Source organism: Octopus sinensis, linkage group LG28 (assembly GCF_006345805.1).
Source record: "Octopus sinensis linkage group LG28, ASM634580v1, whole genome shotgun sequence".
Taxonomy (NCBI): Eukaryota; Metazoa; Mollusca; class Cephalopoda; order Octopoda; family Octopodidae; genus Octopus; species Octopus sinensis.
The window spans coordinates 9,129,859-9,154,161 of NC_043024.1; the positions used below are offsets into that span (position 1 = coordinate 9,129,859).

The 24,303-nt window shown below is 33.9% G+C and overlaps 1 long non-coding RNA gene across 1 annotated transcript; it reads right to left on the minus strand.

The window, feature by feature from the left end:
• Positions 1–650: 650 nt before the first annotated feature.
• On the minus strand, positions 651–24,303 carry LOC118768348. The gene is made up of 2 exons (XR_005004172.1): positions 24,246–24,303; positions 651–1,108 (listed from the first exon to the last, which is right to left on the minus strand). It is a non-coding gene; the product is annotated as an uncharacterized LOC118768348 (long non-coding RNA).

Consider the following 24,303-nt stretch of genomic DNA (forward strand, 5'->3'; position numbering starts at 1 on the left):
GTTAATATTTTATTCACATTTATGAATATAATCTATTCATATATATATGTCAACAAACTGCAAATATATAATTTGTTGACATACAATTGATTGGCATACATACTCACTTACATATATATATATTATATATGTATGTGTATATATATATATATATATGCTTGTATGTGTATATATATGTATGTAGTTTATATGTATTTATGCATATATATATATATGTATGAATATATGTATGCATGTATATATATATATGTATGTGTGTATTTATTTATGTATGTATGTGTGTATATATATATGTGTATATATATTTGTGTGTATTTATGTATGTGTGTATATATATATGTGTGTATGTGTGTATTTATGTACGTGTATATGTATGTATATATATATATGTGTGTGTGTGTATGTATGTGTATATATATATGTGTGTATGTATATATATATGTGTGTGTGTGTGTGTATGTATGTGTATATATATATGTGTGTATGTATATATATATATATGTGTGTGTATGTATGTGTATATATATTTGTATCGTGTGTGTGTGTGTATATACATACACGTGTGTGTGTTCATATATATTTCCACAAAAATGAATATCTAACTTAATTCCATATTTGGAGAGAAGTCCCGATATCCAAAACTTCTTAAATTTTTTTTTCTTTACATTTTACATCATTTTATATATATTTTTAGATTGGTTTTTTTTTTCTTAAAGAGTTCAGAGAATTAAATTGTTTTCAAATATTACAATGACGAAATTCGTGTGCGTATTTCTGCCTTGTTCCTCGTAGAATTCTCCACAAGAATACAAGAATGGAAGAGAGGAAGGGAGTCAGGGCTTGGAAAATGGTATGAAGAACAGAACAGAACAGAACCGAGAGAATAGAAATTTAGATTTCATATTGACTCTCTTTGACAAAGAACATGCCGGAATAAATGCTAATAATTTGCTAAGTGATCAAACTGGGTCTCGCATATTGCTTTTAGATTAGTTTTAATTATCATTGATGGATGTGTGGAAATTGGAATGTAGTTTCTGGGAGCATTGAAACTTTAATAATCATGAAGCGCTGAGCAACATATTAACCCTTTAGCATTCAAATTATTCTGTCAAATGTAAAACTTATGTATTCACACCATGTAAAATTAATCCTGCATAATTTCATGGCTTTGAGATTTCAATGATGTGATTGTTTATTTTTAAAATGACACAATCAGGTAGCTATGAATGACCATATCTGACTAGTTTGGACATAAAATAGGGAGAATATTTTGGCCGGATATGGCCGGTTTAACCCTTCAGATAATTCAATCAAAAGCAAGGCTTATGTAATCAAATTGTTTTGAATTAATCATGCAAAGACATCGTAGCATTGAAATTTTGAGGATGTGATTGCTTATTCTTAGAATGACATTGTAGGATAAGTGTGCAAAGCCAGATCCGGCCTGTTTGAACATAGAACATAGAATATTTGGGCCGGATATGGCCAGTTTAACCCTTTAGTGTTCAGATTATTCTATCAAACATAATGCTTATTGATTCCCATTGATTTGAATTAATCATGCATTATCTCATATCTTCAAGATCTTGATGGTGTAATTACTTAATGTAGAATACCATTGTAGGGTAGGTGTGAGGGCCTGGATCTGGTCAGTTTGAACATAAAACAGATTAAATATTTTGGCCGGATATGGCCGGTTTAAAAGCTAAAGGGTTAAACCATGCAGTTATTATTTATTTTCTATCTTCAGAGCAAGCAGCCTGTAGAATGTTCTTCCAATGGGTCACTGAGCTACAATATGTTGGGAACCATTGTTTTAACCTTTTAGTATTCAGATTATTCTGTCAAATGTAATGCTTATGTAATCAAATTGTTTTGAATTAATCATGCAAGGACCTCGTAGCATTGAAATTTTGAGGATGTGATTGCTTATTCTTAGAATGACATTGTAGGATAAGTGTGCAAAGCCAGATCCTGCCAGTTTGAACATAGAACAAGTAGAATATTTGGGCCGGATATGGCCGGTTTAAATGCTAAAGGGTTAAACACCAAAGGGTCAAAGCGTCTAAGATAGGCGTTTTAATGTTTTGAGTGCGACAGATATTGTTCATCAATTGTAGAATCTGTGTGTGTGTGTGTGGTGTGTGTGTGTGTGTGTGTGTTTGATCTGTGTTGCATAATGCAGTAAAGTGGTCTAGCATCCCATTGCCCTCGGAATATCCAATACAGAGTTCCAAACAGCCACAATAGGGAACAACCGAATGTTGGAACAAATGATATAAATTTGTGTTATAAATTGCTCTTTATATCATAACTAGTGTAGTAATAGCCAGACCACTTCACTGGAGTCAGACTGGACGTGGAACTCTGTACTCAACAGTAGCAGTCAGTCATTCATCAAACTGTGCACAGAAAATATATGTGTGTGTGTGTGTAATATCTTTCCATCCAAGGTGGAGATGAACACCAACTCCGATGTTAAGAGATATCTCTCTTGGCATGAAACTAATGGTAGCCTGGTTAACCCACAAATAAAGAACATTTATCCACCAATACAATATTGAGCGCTCATTCTCACTGTTTGATATTAATGTGTGTATATATATTTTTTATATATATATATGTGGAGGCGCAATGGCCCAGTGGTTAGGGCAGCAGACTCGCGGTCATAGGATCGCGGTTTCGATTCCCAGACCGGGCGTTGAGTGTGTTTATTGAGCGAAAACACCTAAAAGCTCCACGACGCTCCGGCAGAGGGTGGTGATCCCTGCTGTACTCTTTCACCACTCTTTCTTTCACTCTTTCTTCTGTTGGCCTGCTCGCTTAGCCAGTGGGGTGGCGTCATTCGAAGGCTAAAACAATACGAAGCGCATTGTGACCAGCAATGTGTAGCAACATCTGATGGTCTGGTCGGTCACATGATATATATCTAAATACAGTGTACATTTAAACACATAAGAGATGACCATTATAGGACATCTGACTCACTAGAAAGAGCAGTTAAACTGCAAGCCACTAATAATTGCAATTCTGAAAGGGAATGAAAAATAGAAACATTTACCCTATCTTTCCTGGACTATGCATAGTTTTGGCAATCTTTTGTAAATAAAATAAAATAATTTTAATTTACAACTGGTGTTGCCATCTTCATATTGTTAGCCACTACACACATTTTTTTCTCTTCTTGTTTATTCTGTGTCCCTTTCTGTTAAAGAGCGTAGGCTCGAAACGTAAAAGACTTTTTCTATTCCTGAGCGTTATACTAATACATCTGTTTGTTTTGTACACCACCTGTCTTCGTCTTTTGTTTTTTTCGTAAACTCTCCCTATATATATATATATATATATATATATTTATATTTATGTATGCATGTAAATTTATCTCTGTTGGTTTGAATGGTGGGTATTCTATTGCTCAATCGGCTCCAAAATATCTGAACTAATTTATTCAGAGCTGACCATTCCACAGACATGTTTAATCATGTCATGTGATTCTCTCCAGGAATTGCAATAACACAGCACCTCAGTGGTGAGGTTCGACTCTTAGAGCCATAAATACAATTCATGAGCTGGGCTTCCACCAAGTTTCGATTTACCCAATTTCACATGCCTATGGTGAAAGACACTCACCCAATATGCCCTGTGGTAGGATTTGAACCTGGGACTTTGTGAGTGTGAAACAAACTATTTAACCATTTGGCCATGCTGTGTTCATTTACACACACACACACACACATGATTTATTTTCCATAGTTAAGGTTGCCTGAAGATAAACAGGTTAAAACATAAATTAAGTTTCTCATCTAAAATATATTTCAGACAAAAAAAAAAGGGCAGAAACACAACTATAATCCTTTATAATCCTCAAATCCTTCTGAACCCTTACAAAATCTTTCTCATTCTTCACCGAGATTTTTTTTTTTCTCTTTTCTATTTTTTTTTTTATTTCTCCTCTAAAAAAAAGGGGGGGGGGAATGGCATTCATCATCAAAGATGGGATAACATGACCACAAGGAGTGACCCCCACCTTGTTCTTATAATATTGATTGTTAGGGAGAGAGAGAGATGAGCAGTTGTCCTGTCAGTCCCTAGAACTGGAGTTTGAACAATAACCAGAGAAAATAGAGATTTATCTTTTTTAACATGTCTTCTGCGAAACTGTAAATTTGTAAGACAGCTCAACAATAGCAGCAGTTTAACAACAACAACAATAACAACAGTAACTGCTTAACAACAATTCTACAGCAACAACCAAAGGTAGCAGCATAACAACAGAAAACAATGATCGGCAAAAATAACAACAACAATAATAATAATGATAAACATTTTTCTTAGAGAAGCTTTGAGTTCTATGGATTTTGAAGATATATGGGATATTTTGACATATGCCTGTTTTGTGGCCCGCAGCAGCCAACATAAAGTGAAAATAGCAACAATTGTGAATTTAAGTGAATGGTAGACTTTGTCTGTTGGAGGCGTCATGCTTCTGCCCTTAAGTCCAACCCCTCCTCAAAGCAGTAGGGTGGTGTAAATGGTCAGTGTCAGAGTTATGCCGTCGAGAGCTTCGGTTCCTGGTAGGGCCACCAAAGGCGGATTGGTCTGGCACCGAGCAGTATTAGGGCTGCAGCCTGGCCAACAGAGCTCTGGTGAAAAATTCCAAGAGGCGTCTGATCGGCAACCAGTGGCTTCTAGGTCATTCTGTCCCTGCTTGGAGGGACTTGTCTGCAAACAACTTCTTGTTTTGAGACAGCATTCACCCGGGGTGAGTTGAGCTGGCTTCATTCATCCTCAATGCTGCATCTCTCACAAACGCTGACCAGACCTGGCGATTTGAGGCCAACGACCACGTGATCTCCAACCACTCCTTATTCCAGCGGCGAACGCTGTAGATATGGGGGCCTAGGTTGGGTTCCAGATCAGCCTTGACTATCATCAGCCAGGTTTTTCGTTGTCCACCACATCGCTTTCGCCAACCCTGAAGGGGAGCTGGGGCAATTGCTTCGTGGGTTGGGTTCCAGATCAGCCTTGACTGTCATCAGCCAGGTTTTTCGTTGTCCACCACATTGCTTTCGCCAACCCTGAAGGGGAGCTGGGGCAATTGCTTCGTAGATGAATTCTCCTGGTTGACGACGGAGGGCATGATGCAGCCAATGCAGACGTCTCGTTAGGATGACTTGTCGGGGGGAGGGGATTTTGCACAGGTGTCGCAAACAAGTAAAGAATAAGATATATAGTGATGTTCATGGTCATCATAATGTTTCCTGAAGAGGGATGGTGTAAGGCCCTCTCTGATATTCATTCCTTAACTCTTTGAAGCCTCCTCCCACCTCCAGACTAAACCAACAGTAACAACATCAGATGCTGACAGGGGACAACCACTTAAACTGCTAGAAATAGCAGTCAAATCTTGCTTGAATCACATCCTACTGTTTAAGAAAAAAAAAAAAAGGACGGACACGTTAGCTAAAATAGTCCTAGATACATTGTGTGAATACAATAAAAATGGGATGGACACAGTTGGAGCACCTTTGCTCATAGATCTATTGGGTTAGAGGTTGGTCAGGGTTAAACAACAACAAACAACACCTCACCTTCGATTCTCTTCCATTCTGTACAAGACAGTTTGGTTGAAATAATTTTGTTGACTTTCAAGTTTCTTGGCGTATTTATTTATTTATTTATTTTTAAAGTTTTTTTTTTTTTTTTGTTTTTAAAGTTTTTTTCTTTGTACAAATTAAAATCACAAACACACATCAGTGGTTTTTGTATCACATTTACATATGAGAGAGACAGGGAGAGAAAGAAAGAGAGAGAGGGAGACAGGGAGGGTGAGAGAGAGGGAGAGAGAGAGAGAGAGAGTTATTGAAAACTTAAGCATACACGTGTTTGTGTATATATATGAAAAACAAAGTCATTGAAAAGACAAGAATATATGTGTATGTGTGTATGCATGTATATATATATATATGTGTGTGTGTGTATATATATATATGCATATATATATATATGTATGTATATATATATATATATATATATGCATGTATATATATATATGTATGTGTATATATATATGCATGTATATATATATGTATATATATATGCATGTATATATATATATGTATGTGTATATATATATGCATGTATATATATATGCATGTATATATATATGTATATATGCATGTATATATATATGTCTATATGCATGTATATATATATGCTTGTATATATATATGTATATATATATGCATGTATATATATATGTATATATATATGCATGTATATATATATGTATATATATATGCATGTGTATATATATGTATATATATATGCATGCATTTATATATATGCATGCATTTATATATATGCATGCATATATATATATATGTATGCATTTATATATATGTATGCATGTATATATATATGTATGTATATATGTATGCATGCATATGTATGCATATATATATATGTATGCATATGTATGTATATGTGTGTATGCGTCTGAAAATGAATATACATGTCAAAATTATTATTATTTATTCATGAAAGATAAATTTAGTATCATAAAATTCATACCTGACAGAATTGATTTTTCTGAGAATAAAAGAGGGAAGGTAAATTCACAAACCAACACAGGTGTGTATATAATATTTATGTCTTATGTATGTGTGTGTGTCTTTGTGTATATATATATTAGAAGAAATGAGGTACTCAGAAATCCTGATATTTATTAGTATGTTACATGTTTTTATACATCATATATATACCTGTAAATATAAAACCATTCAAATTTCTGAGTACCTCATTTCTTCTAATATATAATACCTGTACATCATCTCCAAACCTTCTAATATATATATGTATATATATATATATATATATATATATATATATATATGTATATAGATGTAGTTTTCATGATATATGAAAGTGAATGTCTCTATGTTGCCAGTTGTAGGCCACAGTTATTCACCTGGACAGCGGAAACGTAAAGTAGAGGGACATTTTTTTTTTCCAAGGAGGTCATGGAGGGTGTGGCTTTTTTTTTTTTTGAAACTTTCTTAAAAAACAAAAATAATAATTAACGATGCCCTGTATGCGACAGTTCTGAGTGACTCAACATTTCTCAGACTAACGACAGATGACGATTGTCCATGATTGTTTTTAAAGAATTTACGTGAAATTAGTGAATTCATGTGATTATAGTTATTTTTTGTGGTTATATATACCTGTGCAAGGCTGCTTGTGCATGTGTATATATATGTGTGTGTGTATGGTAGTTAACTAAAGATCCACGGTTTCATCTCCATTTGTTATTAGTGTACCACAGACAAAACATCCCTTTGCACTCCACCAGGTCAGTAATGACCCCTAGTGAGTTCATTGATTAAACACTGTGTCAGGAGAGAATACAGAGGGTGACTCCCTTCAAGGTATACATTTATATATGTGCAGCCTTCTGGCTTCCCAGATCCCCAGTCGAACTGTCCAACCCATGCTAGCATGGAGAACGGACGTTAAACGATGATGATGATGATATATGTATGTATACATATATGTATACATATATATATGTATGTATATATGTATGTTAAGTCCTCGTTAAAGGCCTGTGATATGCAGGACACTGACTGGGAGAACAATGCCTGTCATCGCCACAGATGGAGGAAGCAGGTTAAGGAGGGGACCGACACTTTTGAGAGAGCACGTATCCAGCATGAAGAACTAAAGCGAGCTGCGCAAAAGCGCACGGCTCGTATAGTGAATGGGGAAAGCTTGGTCTGCAATGTTTGCAGTCGTATATGCTTGTCAAGAGCAGGGCTCATTAGACACCAACAGAGCCGCAAATGCAAAATATAAGTTAGTCCTAGAGCGCACAATGTTCCTGAAGGTCGGCAATGGTCTTCCTCGGTCACAAGTGGACGGCCATCATCATGTATACATATATGTATCACCAGAATCACCTTCTAAATATTTTATAACTTATAAATATCTAATTATTAAAATGGAAAAATTCTCAGAATTTCTATTCATTTTTTGAAGTACACACAAACACACACACTCTCTCCCATCCTCCCCACCTCCACACAAACTCAGATAGTCTCAGACATGGCTGTGTGCTTCAGATGTTTGTATTGTTACCATGTTTTATTTCATTCAGTCCCATTCTGTGGCACCTTGGGCAAATGTCTTCCTGTACCACTCCAGAAGACAGACTAATGCATTGTGTGAGTGGATTTCGGAACCAAAAAACTGCATACAAAGCCCCTGCACATGTTTGCATATGTGTGTGTGTATATATATATATTATATATATATATATTATATATAATATATATATAATATATATATATATATAGAATATATATATATATGTATATATATATATATATATAATATATATATAATAATAAATATATTAATAAGATCATATATATAATAGATATAATATATATAATATATAAATAGATACATATATATATAATATAATTAAATATGTATATATATAATATATCATAATATATATATATATAATATATAGATAATATATATATAATATATATAATATATATGATATATTATATATATATATATATATAATATATATAATATATATATATATATCTATATATATATATATATAGATGAAAATCAAAATCGTAATCGATCACATCAATGGAATTTGTAGCTGTGATACCAGTGCCGGTGGCACATAAGAGAACCATCCGAACGTGACCGTTGCCAGTGCCGCCCTGACTGGCCTCCGTGCCGGTGGCACATAAAAGGCACCATCTGATCATGGCCGTTTGCCAGCCTCGTCTGGCACCTGTGCCGGTGGCACGTAAAAAGCACCCACTACACTCATGGAGTGGTTGGCGTTAGGAAGGGCATCCAGCTGTAGAAACACTGCCAGATCAGACTGGAGCCTGGTGCAGCCTTCTGGCTTCCCAGACCCCAGTTGAACCGTCCAACCCATGCTAGCATGGAAAGCGGACGTTAAACGATGATGATATATATATATACACATATATATAAATTTCTGTGTGTGTGAGTGTGTTGAGTGACTTTTTAATCTGATGTATCAAATTAAAAAAGATATTAGATGCACCGGATTTTATCTATCTTCACTGGAGGCTGATGTTGTCCCTGAAATTATTTATAAATACCTGATTACTGATTGATCCCTTTTCTGACTTACCCCTCAATTAACATATGCTAAAGTATAATTTCATGTAGATCATATTACCATGTACACACATAATACCACATATATACACAAACATATATTACCACCTACACACATATATATATATATATATATATATACATTTGCCTATGACAAAAGTTTCACTGAAGATATCGTCACGCTCCAATGCTTAAGTCAGTCAAGTGTAACATACAGAAGGTGTTGAACATCTTTTACATAAATAAATAACTGAGAATAATGTTTAGTTAGAAATACAGAAAGGAAAAAAAAAAAAAAAGATTAATTAAATATAATTATATAATTAAAAATATTCAAGCTTTCAGAGCAAGTTGAAAATTTCTGAAAATTATGATAATGACAACAAAAAAAGAAAACACAAAAAAAAAGGGTAAAAGCAAAAGTGTTAGAAAATTAGGAGAAATGGTCGTTGTTGAAAAGTCTTGTTATGATGAGAGGAAGAAATAGTGACTCTTATGGCACTAAATTTTGTTGACCAATACATATATATATATATGTATAATATGTATATATATATATATATGTATCTATAATATACATATGTATGTATAATATATATGTATGTATAATATATATATATGATATATATATATATGTATATATATATATATATGTATGATATATATATATATGTATGATATATATATATATGTATAATATATATATATGTATGATATATATATATGTATGATATATATATGTATGATATATATATATGTATGATATATATATATGTATGATATATATATATAATATATATATATATATATATATATATATATATATATATATATATTATATATATATATAAAATATATGTATAATATATACATATATGAATTAAGCTCATGACTATTATGAAATATATCATATAACAAACACACACACACATATATAAAGTGTGTATACATATACATTAAGACACTAGGCACACGAAATAATCTTTTAAGACATTCCATTACAAATTCTGGTCAGCTTATTGTGCTGTTTATGGACTCTCATTCAGTCTAATAGTCAGACACTAAGACTGCTGTACACTGTTGTACATACACTGTCAAACACTACCATACACTGTTGTACACTGTCTCAAGCATACAACATATTTGTTTCGCATTCTGCCATTTAGAGAATAGGGCTGCCATGATAAATGACACACAGCACGGCGCCATGAGTGAGCAGTTTTTACAGAAATACCAAACACGACATACAACATACTGGTGTATGTAGAATGCTGGCTGTACCGTCAGACATATATAAATATATACGTACATATATACATAAATACATAATAGGAATATATCTTTCATATATCGGCAAAAAATGTACACAGCACAAAAAGAAACAAAAAAAAAGCCCAAAAAACAAAACCTATAAACTTGTGCTATGAACAAAAATATTTTGTATTATTTGGGCCCAAGTGGCACAGTGATCTCCCTTCTCGTTCTGTTGCCATGGAAACTACAGTGAACCAGTGATTGGTCTGTTCTCACTTTTAACCGATTACACCATTTTTGATCCTTTAACCGCAGAATTAAACTTCCTGGTTATTTCATCTACCACAAAAATAAAATTGGTATTTTCCGCACGTCACGTTGCCCCAATAAACCTGACATATCTCGACAGAAATTAGTTCCAAACACAACATTCCTCAATAAAAGATAGATTGGTATATAAAACTGCCTTTTGCAGTTGAGGGTAATGAAATTTCAAGTGGATATATCTGATTTCTGCAGTAAAAGGGTTAAGAAAAATAAATATACATAAATTTTGCGTGAATTATCAGATGATATGGAGGAAAAGGGCCAAGTGACAATGCTTTTGGTGTTCAAATATTTTACTGGTTCACTGAATTTTTTAAAGCAAGAGGGGTGAGAAAGGGGTGGGTGATTTTTTTTTTTTTTTTGAAATGAAAAAGAAAGGAAAAAATATTATAAACAAAATTTGGCAATTAAATCCATAATTATTTTGTGGATCTGATCAGGGGTTAGTTTTGAAAGAAAAGCAAAAGTGCATCAAGTAGATTTCAGAGGTTTGAAGTTATGTAATTAAGTAATTATAATGACTGTAATTAGGCATGGACATGTGAGAATAATAAAATTTGAAATTTGTTTGTGTTTGTGTGTGTGTGTGTGTGTGTTTGAAGAGAAAATAAAATAATTATTTGATAATTTACAATCGAAAGTTTTGGTAAATGTAGAATTTTGTTAATATACTGATTGTTATTTACATAGATAACATTTGAAGGAATTGTTCGTATTTGATGGAGAGCAGCTTGTTGTATGTGTTAGGAGTATTATAGAATGTTTGATGAGGTTAATGGAGTACTGTGTGTGTATTTGTGTGATGTTTGATAAAGTGTTTGCGATATGTAGGTTGAAGTTGTATTATTATTTAATTGTAAAGAAGACAGGGTTATTTTCAAATGATTTACATCAGGCTGAGTAACACCCGCTTCTAGAATTATGCAGATAGTCTGAGACAGGAAGGACACACTGACACACACATACGTGTGTTTGCATCTATGCATGTACTGTGTGTGTGTACATATATATGTATATGTGTAAATATGTATACATATATGTATAAATATGTATACATATATGTATAAATATGTATATATATGTATATATGTGTGTATATATATATGTGTGTGTGTGTGTTGTGTGTGTGTGTGTTTGAAGAGAAAATAAAATAATTATTTGATAATTTACAATCGAAAGTTTTGGTAAATGTAGAATTTTGTTAATATACTGATTGTTATTTACATAGATAACATTTGAAGGAATTGTTCGTATTTGATGGAGAGCAGCTTGTTGTATGTGTTAGGAGTATTATAGAATGTTTGATGAGGTTAATGGAGTACTGTGTGTGTATTTGTGTGATGTTTGATAAAGTGTTTGTGATATGTAGGTTGAAGTTGTATTATTATTTAATTGTAAGAAGACAGGGTTATTTTCAAATGATTTACATCAGGCTGAGTAACACCCGCTTCTAGAATTATGCAGATAGTCTGAGACAGGAAGGACACACTGACACACACATACGTGTGTTTGCATCTATGCATGTACTGTGTGTGTGTACATATATATGTATATGTGTAAATATGTATACATATATGTATAAATATGTATACATATATGTATAAATATGTATATATATGTATATATGTGTGTATATATATATGTGTGTGTGTGTGTTGTGTGTGTGTGTGTTTGAAGAGAAAATAAAATAATTATTTGATAATTTACAATCGAAAGTTTTGGTAAATGTAGAATTTTGTTAATATACTGATTGTTATTTACATAGATAACATTTGAAGGAATTGTTCGTATTTGATGGAGAGCAGCTTGTTGTATGTGTTAGGAGTATTATAGAATGTTTGATGAGGTTAATGGAGTACTGTGTGTGTATTTGTGTGATGTTTGATAAAGTGTTTGTGATATGTAGGTTGAAGTTGTATTATTATTTAATTGTAAAGAAGACACGGTTATTTTCAAATGATTTACATCAGGCTGAGTAACACCCGCTTCTAGAATTATGCAGATAGTCTGAGACAGGAAGGACACACTGACACACACATACGTGTGTTTGCATCTATGCATGTACTGTGTGTGTGTACATATATATGTATATGTGTAAATATGTATACATATATGTATAAATATGTATACATATATGTATAAATATGTATATATATGTATATATGTGTGTATATATATATGTGTGTGTGTGTGTGTGTTTGTGTGTGAGGTGTAAACTTCAACAGGTATAAATATTGTTAATTGAAAGCTTTAAAAAGGTGAAAGTCAAATGATTTTACAAAGGTAAAACAGTACCCGTAACAAAAACTCTGGGAAATAATTTGACATAGGTAAATATATATATATACATACACACACATACATATATAGATATATACATATGTATGTACATATATATATCTATATATATATATATACATACACACACATACATATATAGATATATACATATGTATGTACATATATATATCTATATATATATATATACATACACACACATACATATATAGATATATACATATGTATGTACATATATATATCTATATATATATATATATATATATACATACACACACATACATATATAGATATATACATATGTATGTACATATATATATCTATATATATATATATATACATACATATATATCCAGTGTAACTTTAATAAGTGCAAACATTATTAACAGTAAACTATGAAGATAGCAGATATAAAAATTAGGACTGAATCAAAAATTTACTTCCAAAAGAAAGAACTCACTATTTTTTTTTTATAACTTTATTTTTGTAGAAAAAAAAAAACAAACAAAAAACAAAAAGCCCCCAGGAATCTATTTTACTAGTTTCAGTAGTTTTACTGTAGTGATATTTTAAGGGTAGAACCTACAGGTGTATTCTGGATTGTATCAACATATTATTGAGCTTGGAAGGATGTTTGGTGAAGTGAACTTGACTGGGATTTGAACTCAGAACATAATCCAATACCACAAGGTATTCCACGAGACACTATATCAGTTCTGCTTGTATATGTGTGTATGTGTATATATATGTATATATAAAACATTACGTTATATAAATGGTCTTTTTACATACTGAACACTACTTAGTAAAATTGATAATTAATAATTAACTAATTTTACCCTTTTATTATTGACAATATATGTATGTATATATATATATATATGTATATATATATATAGTTTACTGTTCTGTTATAGGTAGGACCAACAGAAAAAGTATTCCATCTAGTGAGAGATAAATATAATTTCATATACATAGTACATTAAATTATATTTAATTAAATATATATAACCGTGGAGGCGCAATGGCCCAGTGGTTAGGGCAGCGGACTCGCGGTTGGAGGATTGCGGTTTCGATTCCCAGACTGGGTGTTGTTTGTGTTTATTGAGTGAAAACACCTAAAGCTCCACAAGGCTCCGGCAGGGGGTGGTTGTGACCCCTGTTGTACTCTTCCACCCCAACTTTCTCTCACTCTTCCTGTTTCTCAAGTAACGCTGTGATGGACTGGTGTCCCGTCCAGCTGGGGGGGAACACATACGTCACAGAAACCGGGAAACCGGGTCCATGAGCCTGACTAGGCTTGAAAAGGGCGCATAAATAAAATATATATATATATATACAACTCACACACACAAATGAGAAGCTTGTCAGTATCAGGGACCAACTCCTATTTTGGCCAACGTTGGAGACCTAATGCTTGTGTGTAACAAATTTATCATGTCACATTTGCTAATATATATTTTATATTGTATATAATAGCAACCATGGTGTGTATGTGATATTCCATTAGATGCGATATCATTATTTGGTGGTCATATTTTACACAGAATGAAAGAAATTTGGTAAAGTTTGATGTAATGTTATTTTGAAATGTGAATACAGGTATTTTTTAATCAATATTAAACTGCTTTCACTTGCAAAAAAAATCAAGAAAAATTGTTTGTGTGTGTGTGTGTATTGGGATTTGTTAGTCTTATTCAAGGAGAAGTGGTGACATTCATCCTGAGTGATTGATACAAGTGAAGTGTAGTGACTTTCAACTGGAAATTGAAACTGGATCTTCAGGATTCACGGTTTGGGAGGTTATGGCTATATCAAGGTGTTTCACATGTTTCCATAATAAATCTACCTGTACACGTGTACATACATACACACATTGTATAATTTATCTTTAATTCTTTTAGGAATTAAAACTATGGTCCTTAAAGAAATTTTAACGAGTTCTCAAATCTCTTCTCATCATCATCATTGTTCGACCGTGGTTGGGACAATGGAATTTAATATGCTATGCCAGACTTCACCGTCCAACATAGCATTACGGAGGTCCTGTTGCTGGATGCCTGTATCCCTGGAGATTACATCATTGTAGGAGAGTGTGCACCCTCTGGTATTGCGAGTAGATGGCTTCCAGAGGAGAAGAGTAGAAATTACCTCGTTTTCAGCTCTACAGCAATGTCCAGCAAACTGGACTCTCCTATCTTTCACATTTATGCTAACCGAGCATTTTAGAAACTCTTCTACAAGTGTAGACCACTTGCTAATATAATCTACACTTTCAAAAATGTATTGAGTACTTCATTGTACAGTAGTGTTCTTGATAATTTACATGCACATTAAGGTGGGGAGCTGACAAACTCGTCAACAGGTAAACTGCTTAGTTGTATTTCTTCCAGTATTTTATGTTCCGAGTTCAAATTCCACTGAGGTTGACTTCGCCCTTCATCCTTTCGCAGTTGATAAAATAAATACCAGCTGAGCTTTGGGTGCTGATGTAATCAACTTACTCCACCCCTGAAATTGCTGGCCTTGTGCCAAAGTTTAAAACATGGCATATTCCTTTATAAGTTGTGAAAGGTTGTAGAAAGGACAGAAATCTCTGTATTTTCTTGTCAAAATAATGATCTAAGACCTTAACATAACTAACAACTTTAGGACACCCAGTGTAGGGATAGGGTCTCCAGGTAACTCTATTAAAATAGATAACCCTTAATCTGTGTAGAGTAGAATGGTTATAGCTGGGTCAAGATTTATTATTGTTTGATTACACCTTTTCGGTATCAGTGTCTTTACGATACTGGAAAAGGGATAAGTATTTGCTAAGGGAACCTACTTTTCATCGACAACTGTGATTGTCACACGCCGATGACGGGTCAATACCCAGAAACTCGAGTCCATGTGTATCATAAGTTGGAGACGGGAAGGATGGCTTCCTTTTGCAAATGCTGATAGGGCACAGAAAGTGTGTCTAAAGCCAGCTGGAGGAGGTGTCCTCCTGGGGCTTCAAACTACAGTAGCATCCACCCTTAGGGGTTAGCCATATTTAAATGGCAAATATACGTCACAATGTGTTGCAGCTACTGTTTATAACTCACTCTGAGATTTATTATTGCTTGTTTACACTTTTTCGATATCAGTGTCTATCAATACTGGAAAAAGATTTAAGTATTTGTGAAGGGAACCTACTTCTCATCGACAACTGTGATTGTCACACGCCGATGAGGGGTCAATACCCAGAAACTCGAGTCCATGTGTATCATAAGTTGAAGACGGGAAGGATGGCTTCCCTTTTCAAATACTGATAGGGCACAGAAAGTGTGTCTAAAGCCAGCTGGAGGAGGTGTCCTCCTGGGGCTACAAGCTACAGTAGCATCCACCCTTAGGGGTTAGCCATATTTAGATGGCAAATATACGTCACCATACTTATTATTTGTCACCTAATAAATGATAGAATTGATACTGTTTAAGATCAATGCAATCAGATGCTGAATTGTTAGCCCTCTATTTAAGGGTTTTAAAGGAAATAAGGAGACTAGTTTAACTGGTAGTAGATTTAATCCACCATCCAAATTAACACAATCATTTGATTCTTAGGTGCCTTTACAGGAAAGCTCACTGTTGCAAGCCTCTGGATCAGCTCCCTGGTGCCAGGATAAGTTCCTTTCATGATATTCAAAGGATCTAAAAGGGTCAAGGGCCTTGGTTACAACCATTTTTTGCTTCTCCTAAATATGTATGATCGGAAGTCATGTGAAATACGATATACAATTCCTAACTTCCTAAAATGTTAGAAGTTTGATGAATCAAGTTAGAAGTCATGTTTGGCTTTAACCCTTTCATTACCAACCCGGCTGAAACCGGCTCTGGCTCTGCGTACAAATGTCTTGTTTTCATAAGTTCTGAATTAAAATCTTCCACCAAACCTTAGTCACAATTTATGTCCCTTACACTAGCTTAATGATAACTAAGTTATTTTACTAAATTCTTTGTTATATTTAAAGTAATTGAAAGAAACACAGAGCATCTCAACAGAAATATGGTAACAAAAGGGTTAACAAATGATTAATTTAACCCTTTTGATACCAGCTCTGGCTCTGTAGTACAAATGTCTTGTTTTCATAAGCTTTGAATTAAAATCTTCCACCAAACCTTAGTCACAATTTATGATCCTAATACAAGCTGAATGGTAACTAAATTATTTTACTAAATTCTTTATTATATTTAAAGTAATTGAAAGAAACACAGAGCATCTCAAAATAAATACATTAACAAAAGGGTTAAGCCCAGCTGGTATTAAGTTCCAGATGTCACCTTGAGGACTAGAGTAGAGCAGGGGGTGTCTGAGTAGAGTGTGCTTGTGAGTGGGGAGAAAGGGATCTAGATGGAGTGCTAGTGAATGAGTTCCAGAATTTTTTTTTATCCGTGAAAAAAATAAATAAATAAAAAGGGACAAATTTCAAGAAATTTCAAGAAAAATAAGACAAAAACATCAATAAAAAAGAATGTCCAAAAATTTCACTTCCATCTTCTGTTCTTTGAACCTCTGAAGGCCATTTTTATAGCTTGACAAATTGGTTTTTTTTTTTGACTACTCAGCATGGAGAATTTGGAACTGTTGAAGGTTATTACACTAATTGTTGCTCAAAGAGGTACTGAATTCGTCTCACAACTTTTGGACAGATAGTTTTTTGTTGAGGTGCAAGAAAAAGGAAACATCTTGTGCCAATCAAGTAACGTGTTTTCTTTGTTTTTGTATCTACATATATAAATATATATATATGTGTGTGTGTATATATATGTATATATATATATATATATGTGTGTGTATATATATGTATATATATATGTGTGTGTATATATATATGCATATATACATATATGTATTTATATATATATATATATATATACATGTGTATATATATATGTATGCATATATGCATATATATATACATATATGTATATATATATGCATATATACATATATGTATATATATATATGCATATATGTATATATGCATATATGTATATATATGCATATATGTATATATATGCATATATGTATATATATATGCATATGTATATATATGCATATATGTATATATATGTATATATATGCATATATGTATATATATGTATATATATGTATATATATGTATATATGTATATATATGTATATATATATGCATATATGTATATATATGCATATATATATGCATATATCCATATATGTATATATATATGCATATATCCATAATGTATATATATGTATATATATGTATATATGTATATATATGTATATATATATGCATATATGTATATATATATATGCATATATATATGCATATATCCATATATGTATATATATATATGCATATATCCATATATGTATATATATATATATGCATATATATATGTGTGCACAGACACACACACACAGAGATTTGTGTGAACAAGTGTACTTGATGTATGTTTGTATATGTGTATGTATATGTACACTTGTACATGTATTTATGTTTTGGCTTTGCTAAAAATACATATATAAACATATTTACAGATCAGACAAAGTCCATCATTAAATTACATCAGAGTTGAAAATACATGCTTAATGGAACGTTAAAAATGTGTGTGTTGGGGGGAGGGCAGGATTTTAAGTATATACACACATACACACACATAACATTATATATATATATATATATATATATATATATATATATATTTATTTATTTCTTTACTACCCACAAGGGGCTAAACACAGAGAGGACAAACAGATTAAGTCGATTATATCGACCCCAGTGCATAACTGGTACTTAATTTATCGACCCCGAAAGGATGAAAGGATGAAAGGCAAATTCGACCTTGACGGAATTTGAACTCAGAACGTAACGACAGACGAAATACCTATTTCTTTACTACCACAAGGGGCTAAACACAGAGAGGACAAACAGATTAAGTCGATTATATTGACCCCAGTGCATAACTGGTACTTAATTATCGACCCCGAAAGGATGAAAGGCAAATCGACCTTGACGGAATTTGAACTCAGAACGTAACGACAGACGAAATACCTATTTCTTTACTACCCACAAGGGGCTAAACACAGAGAGGACAAACAGATTAAGTCGATTATATCGACCCCAGTGCGTAACTGGTACTTAATTTATCGACCCCGAAAGGATGAAAGGCAAATTCGACCTTGACGGAATTTGAACTCAGAACGTAACGACAGACGAAATACCTATTTCTTTACTACCCACAAGGGGCTAAACACAGAGAGGACAAACAGATTAAGTCGATTATATCGACCCCAGTGCGTAACTGGTACTTAATTTATCGACCCCGAAAGGATGAAAGGCAAATTCGACCTTGACGGAATTTGAACTCAGAACGTAACGACAGACGAAATACCTATTTCTTTACTACCCACAAGGGGCTAAACATAGAAGGGACAAACAAGGACAGACAAATGGATTAAGTTGATTACATCAACCCCAGTGCGTAACTGGTACTTATTTAATCGACCCTGAAAGGATGAAAAGCAAAGACGACCTCGGCGGAATTTGAACTCAGAATGTAACGGCAGACGAAATACAGCTACGCATTTCGCCTGGCATGCTAACGTTTCTGCCAGCTCACCACCTTATATTTTATATATATATACTAGCAGTATCGCCCGGCGTTGCTCGGGTTTGTAAGGGAAATTACTATAAAGCATTTTTAGAGAGTTATAGCCAAAAAATAGCAAAAAAATGCATTAAAAATGGAAAAAAAATTATGGTAAATTTTTTTTTAAATCGTTGACTCATTGTAGACATTTTTAGAGAGTTACTTCCCTTATATAATAGCGAAAAAATCCATTAAAAAAATGGAAAAAAATGATGGTAAATTTTTTTTTAAATCGTAGACTCATGCTAATACCCAGAAGGGCTCGATATGAATCACGACTATAAGATACCCAGTTTTGGTTAAACTGCACCGCAAAATGTGGAAGTAGTTAGGAATCTAAATCGGAGTAGACAGACACACACACAACTTCAGTTTTATATATAAAGATATATTCTGAAGTTAAGAATGCAGTTGATGTGAAAATAATGAAATATAGATGAATATACATTATAATTTATAACTGTATAAGGTTTCTACATGTGTGTCAATACATGAAACAGATTTGTGACGTTATTGTAGTTCTTGGCAGGGAACTATGTTAGAGACACAAGTTTGATGTTTTGGCATGAAACCCTGGGCTGTTGAGATGCTTATGTAGCTTCCTGGCGATAAAGGGTATATATATAGCGGGAAGGTTTATGAAAATAAACAAAAGACGAAGGCAGGTGGAGTACAAACAAAGAAATGTATTAGTATGGCGCTCAGGAATAGAAATAGAACAAGTCTTTTACGTTTCGAGCCTATGCTCTTTGACAGAAAGATATATATATTTATTTATATATATGTTTATTTATTATTTATTTGTGTATATAATGTAAATGGTATATGTAACATATGCTTGTGTATATAATGATCTTGTAACTTTACCACCCACCTAATAAGAGTTCATTTTACAGTTTGAGTAGAAAATGGGATCTTTATCTCCTGTTATATACAGTAAACTGTTAACATGGCTGATGGTTGGTGTTACCCCTTGTCTTTGCGTCTATTGACATACATTATATCCTGATATAGAGTGCTGTGTGTGTATATATACAGGTCTGGGTGTATTCTTATGTCCTTTGTACCTTCATAATAAAGATAGTTATAATTATGGTTTGTAACAGAGGCACAGATTTATGGCTGGGGGCAGTGGAGATCAATAGAATCACCCAGCCAGCCACTCCATACTTATCAGTCCCCAGATGACTGAAAGGATAAGCTCACCTGAGATTAGAACTCGCAATGTAAAATATCTCATTAACCCTTTTGGTACCAACCCACCTCTGGCTTTGTAGTACAAATGTCTTGTTTTCATAAGTTTTGAATTAAAATCTTCCACCAAACCTTAGTCACAATTTATGTTCCTTACACTAGCTGAATGATAACTAAGTTATTTTACTAAATTCTTTATTATATTTAACCCTTTTGATACCAGCCTGCCTGAAACCGTCTCTGGCTCTGTAGTACAAATGTCTGCTAAATATCTAAATGCACATACGTGTGTGTATGTGTGTGTCTGTGCAAAAACTAATGGTTCAGAGATCAAAGTGATACAGACAACGGGCTCTATACCTGTTGTAATTCAGTCATCCATAGTCTGATATGATATTTCGGAATAATATTCCTTCGTGCGATATTCTTAGATGGAATCGCTGCTATAATCGGTTTTATATAGCCCATTGCCTGTATTATAGTGTATTGTTGTACCATTCAAAACTTTATATTCTTTAGATTTATGCCTTCAAATTATCCCCTTGTGTGTGTGTGTTTGTATACACATACTTATTAATGACCGAAGTCAGGGCCTCAAATTATTTATCGTTATTTGTTCTGTTTAATTAGTTTGAGTTTTATCATCACTTAGAAATAGATACATATATTTATGTACATGTGGAGGCACGTGGCTTAGTGGTTAGGGTGTCAGCATCATGATCGTAAGATTGTGGTTTCGATTCCTGGACTGGGTGACGCGTTGTGTTCTTGAGCAAAACACTTCATTTCACGTTGCTCCAGTCGACTCAGCAGGCAAAAATGAGTAACGCTGCTATGGACTGGCGTCTCGTCCAGCTGGGGAGCACATACGCCATAGAAACCGGGAAACCGGGCCCATGACCCTGGCTAGGCTTTAAAAGGGTGCATTTATTTATTATTATATTTATGTATATATTTTTATGTTTATCTGTATCATCATCATCATGTGTGTATATCTCTGTGTATACATATATATCTGTTTAGACATGTGGGCATGCTGGTATGTGTGTTGGTGTGTGTGTATATATATAATCAAAGAAAAACACAAAACAAACATTAAAAAGCCTGCTACAAAATTAAAAGTGAATATCACTTTTTCTTTCTTTTTTTTTTTTGCCATAAAAATTTTACAGTGTATCATCTGGGATGAAAATCTTTGGTTTTGACTCTTAAATATCATTATTATTATTATTACGGTGGTGGTTAGGTAGAATTGAAAAAGCATTGAACACAATGCTTAGGGGTATTTGTTCAGACTCTTTGTGGTCTGAGTTCAAATCCTGCCAGGGTCAGCTTGGCCATTCATCCTTCCTGGATCAATAAAACAAAGTACCTGTCATATATTGGGGGCTGAGATAACTGAAAACCCCCTCCCCTCAAAATTTCTCGCCTTGCACTTGTGTCAAAAATTATTATTATACAAGTGGATTAGTAGAATTGTTAGAGAACTGACCAAAATGCCATGCAGCCTTGGTTCTACCTCTTAATATTCTGAGTTCCAATCCTGCTAAAGTCAACTGTATCTTTCATCCTTCCAAGGTCAGTATCAATGAGAGATTAGGGGTCAAAATCATTGGCTGAGTCCCTCCTCTCAAATATCTGGCCTTTGGTCTTCGGCCGATGTAAGACTTCAGTTTTTTCTTTTAAAAGAAAATGCAAAAGCAATCAAATTTAATTAACCTGAGACAGCAGTGTTTATTAGGGTTTAGAGCAGTGCTTTTCAAACTTTTTGCTGGAGCGGAACCCCAAGGAAACATTCCACTGGCTCGAGGAACTTCTGCAATAATTTAATAGTCTTATGCACACATATCTGCACAGGAGAATTAAAAATTACTGCTGATTTTAGCAGTTTTGTAACTTCTTGCGGAACCCCTGAACTGTACAGGCGGAACCCTGGTTGAAAACCACTGGTTTAGAGGGGCCCAGTGAAACACCAGAGGCGATTATAAAGCATTTCTATCACTGATATTGTTATGTGAGGAGGGCCAAAAACCTAGTCCACAAAGCTACATGCATGTCCACCTACCACAGTAAGCAGTGGTAGCACTATACAATTAACTGACGTGTCACTTATTTACAGCAGTCTGTCCGTTTGCAAGGGACTGTTGTTGTTCATGTTTGAGGGAATAGGGGTCAATATTATTGGTGCTGTTGGTGAATTGTTTAACTCTTGATCCGGAATCCCCCCTTCATTGTAAATAGGCACCTCCCACTGATAGTTTGCCACTGCGATCCTCTCAATTCAAAGGTTAATGAGTTAAAGGAATTCAAAGGTGGGTGGATATTAATTAACAACATTACAAAATTAGACAATCATTGCAATACACTTTCTCATGATTTTTCACCTGTAGATTTGGAATTCAGGATATATAAACACCTGTCTGTTAATCAATCTCCTTTCCTTTTCATCTTCCTTCCCACCATGACCCCCTATATCTAGAAAACCACAAATAAACATGCACACCCCATCAGTTTTTCAGTCACAACTTACTGGAAGATCCTGTGTACCCACAGGTGAAACTCAGAGTAGCAAGTGGCTGATTCCACTAAAATATCACGAATAATCTTTACCATGGTATTGAGTACTCTTTCCTCCAACAATTAACATTAAATGGGACCCACCCACACACACACACATGATCATTACAAACTCAGTGCAACTGAAAATTCTGTAAATTTGTATGTGCATGTATACACACACACACAGATTCTTTTTACTTGTTTCAGTCACCACACTGCATCTATTTAGGGGCCCCACTTCTTTCAAGGGTTTTAGTCAATCATATTGACCCCAGCAGTAATTATATTGGTCTGCTGCTTGTTTGATAGATCCCTATCAAAATGCTAAGTCACACAAAGAGACACAATTCAACTTTGATTTGTATCAATAACCCTAAATACTCCACTGCACCTATATATACAAGCAAAACTTCTCCTGTCCAATGGACGGTGCTGAGTTGTCAAACATTTAAACCAAATTTTCTCAAAACAACTTGTCCGACCGTCCCATAGGCCTCCCCTTTGAGAAACACTGATTTAACCTAAATTTGAGACACCAGCAAAAGACAGATTTCAACTGATGTACTTGTGCGTACAAATGCACGTTCCCACAGCTTTATCAATCGCATTCTCACCTGGAATCGATTTTTGTAATTTTTTCAAGACTTATACATGCCCTGATACCATTGGTATCTACATATCAAATTTGAGCGCAATCGGATGGAGGATGCCCGAGATCCTAGAAGACACACAGACAGACAGAACGGATAATATATACTCTTTACTCTCTTTTACTTGTTTCAGTCATTTGACTGCGGCCATGCTGGAGCACCGCCTTTAGTC